Source organism: Oratosquilla oratoria, chromosome 36, assembly GCF_046742065.1.
Source record: "Oratosquilla oratoria isolate Oo_2021 chromosome 36, ASM4674206v1, whole genome shotgun sequence".
Lineage (NCBI taxonomy): Eukaryota > Metazoa > Arthropoda > Malacostraca > Stomatopoda > Squillidae > Oratosquilla > Oratosquilla oratoria.
In genome coordinates this window covers 28244218-28246717 of record NC_134812.1, presented here as the reverse complement: position 1 = coordinate 28246717, position 2500 = coordinate 28244218, and the positions used below count along the sequence as shown (strand labels likewise).

Sequence of the window (2500 nt, the reverse complement as noted above, 5' to 3'; positions counted from 1 at the left end):
CATGTGTCCAAACCATCCTAATACTCTTTCATCAACCCTATCTCCCAACTCCCTTTCCACCCCCGTTCTTCTCCTCACCTCCTCATTTCTCACTCTATCTAGCCTAGTAACCCTATCATACTTCTCAAACACCTCATCCCAAACACATTCAAACTCCTTCTCTCTTCCTCTCTTATGTTCCATGTTTCTGCCCCATACAGTGCTGTTGGCACAATCACTCCTTCATACAGTCTCCTCTTAACATCCATTCCCAAATGTCTATTCCTCATTACACTCTTCAATCCACCAAGGCATTTACTCACTTCTCTTAATCTACATTCTACCTCCACCTTCACTCCACCTTTTCCTGCCACATTTGCACCCAAGTATCTAAAACTATCCACTTCCTCCAGTCGCTCTCCCTTAATGTTCACTTCCACTCTACTGCCACTTTCACCCCTTGTACATCTCATCACCTTACTTTTACCCACATTTATCTTTAGCTTTCTTCTATCACATACTCTCTCAAACTCTGCCACCGACTTCCTCAGTCCCTCCTCCGATCCTGCCACAAGCGCAGTGTCGTCAGCAAACAACAACTGGCTCACCTCTCACTTTTCTCCATTTTCTTTAACCATCTCCAATCCCTGACCCACTACCCTTGCATTTACCTCTCGCACTACCCCATCCATGTATAAGTTGAACAGCAGGGTGACATAACGCATCCTTGACGAAGTCCCACCTTTACCTCGAACCACTCACTCTCTCCATTTCTTATCCTGACACAAGCTCTACCACTCTCATAAAAACTCTTGACAGCTCCTAGAAGCTTTCCTTCTATCACATATATCTGCATAATCTCCCACAGTGCCTTTCTGTCTACCCTATCGTAAGCCTTTTCCAGATCCATAAAAGCCCAAAAAACATCCTTCCCCTTTCCTATAGCTTTCTCACATATCTGTCTTACCACAAAAATCTGATCTACACAACCTCTACCCGTCCTAAATCCACACTGTTCCTCACCAATTACTCCTTCTGTTCCTCTCCTAATCCTCTCAATCAAGATTCTCCCATAAGCCTTCCCAACTACACTTAACAAGCTAATCCCTCTGAAGCTACTACATTCACACTTGTCCCCTTTTCCCTTGTAAAGAGGAACTATACAGGCACTCCTCCAGTCCTCCGGCACTCTACCCTCTCTCCAGCAAACATTGAATAACCTCACCAGCCAGTCCACCATCACTGTACCTCCTTTCTTTAGACACTCTGCATGGCATCCATCCAGACCAGGTGCCTTACCTGCTTTCATCATCTTAACAACTGACTTCACTTCATACTTCCTTATTTCTCCTACATTTTTCTCACTCATCACGGTCATTTTCTTAGCATTTCCCACTGCAGCTATCTTTCCCTCCCTATCCTCCTTCACATTTAGCAACTCCCTAAAATATTCTGCCCATCTTCCTCTTACTGCCTTCTCTTCCATTATCATCTCTCCATCTGCACCTTTTACCTTTTCTTCTCTACTTGATTCGCCTCCTCTTCCTCTCTTAATTTCTTTCCAAAACATCTTTTTATTACTTTCAAAATTTTCTGTTATACTCTTACCCCACTTCACATCTGCTCTCCTCTTTGCCTCCTTTACCTTTGGCTTTACTTCTCTTTTCTTTTCTTTGTATCTCTCATATGACTCCCTCGTTCTATTTTGTAACCAATTTTTGAAAGCTCGCATCTTCTCATCTACAACCTTCTTTATTTCCTCATCCCATCATTCACTACCCTTTCTTCTATTTCCCCCTGTCCTTCTTGTTCCACACACCATCCTTGCACACTTTGTGACTCCCTCCTTGAACCATCCCCATTCCTCCTCCACACCTAGCTCTACTCTATCCTTCACTCCCTCCCACTCCTCCTTCAGCTTCTTCTTGTACTCCTTCTCCTTTTCCTTTTCATTTAAAGAGTTCACTCTAAGCACCTCCCTACCTTTTGTCCCTTTCCTCTTCCTCCATCTATCCTCCACTCTGAACTTACCTTCCACCAAAAAATGATCTGATATTCCCCCACCCTCTCCCCTTAGCACATGTACATCCTTAACTCTTCCTATCATAGTCCTATTTACCACTACATAACCCATCAATGATCTATCTACCACCCTTCCATCCACCACCCTCTCCCATGTGTACTTATGCTTGACTTTCTTCCGAAATACTGTATTTGCTATCATCAACTCTCTTTCTAGACACATTTACACCATCAACTTTCCACTACGGTTCTTTCCTGGAACTTCACATTTCCCAACCACTCCATCAATTGGATCATTTCCTACCCTAGTATTAAGGCCTCCCAGTACTATTACATTGACATTTCTCCCTAAGTCCTCTATGCACTCATTTAAATCTATCCAAAAGGCCTCCCTTTCTTCTACACTCTTCTCACTGCCAGGCCCATATGCACTTACTTAGACCCACATCTCCTTTCCCAGTTTCACCTTCATCCACATTATCCTTGAGGAGACCTCCTT

The 2500-nt window shown here is 43.6% G+C and overlaps 2 protein-coding genes across 3 annotated transcripts in view; both read right to left on the bottom strand.

The window, feature by feature from the left end:
• Positions 1-2500, bottom strand: part of LOC143018912 (neprilysin-2-like) — a 166436-nt gene that overhangs the window by 4607 nt on the left and 159329 nt on the right. The window lies entirely within an intron of this gene.
• Positions 1-2500, bottom strand: part of LOC143018996 (neprilysin-2-like) — a 36152-nt gene that overhangs the window by 3051 nt on the left and 30601 nt on the right. The window lies entirely within an intron of this gene.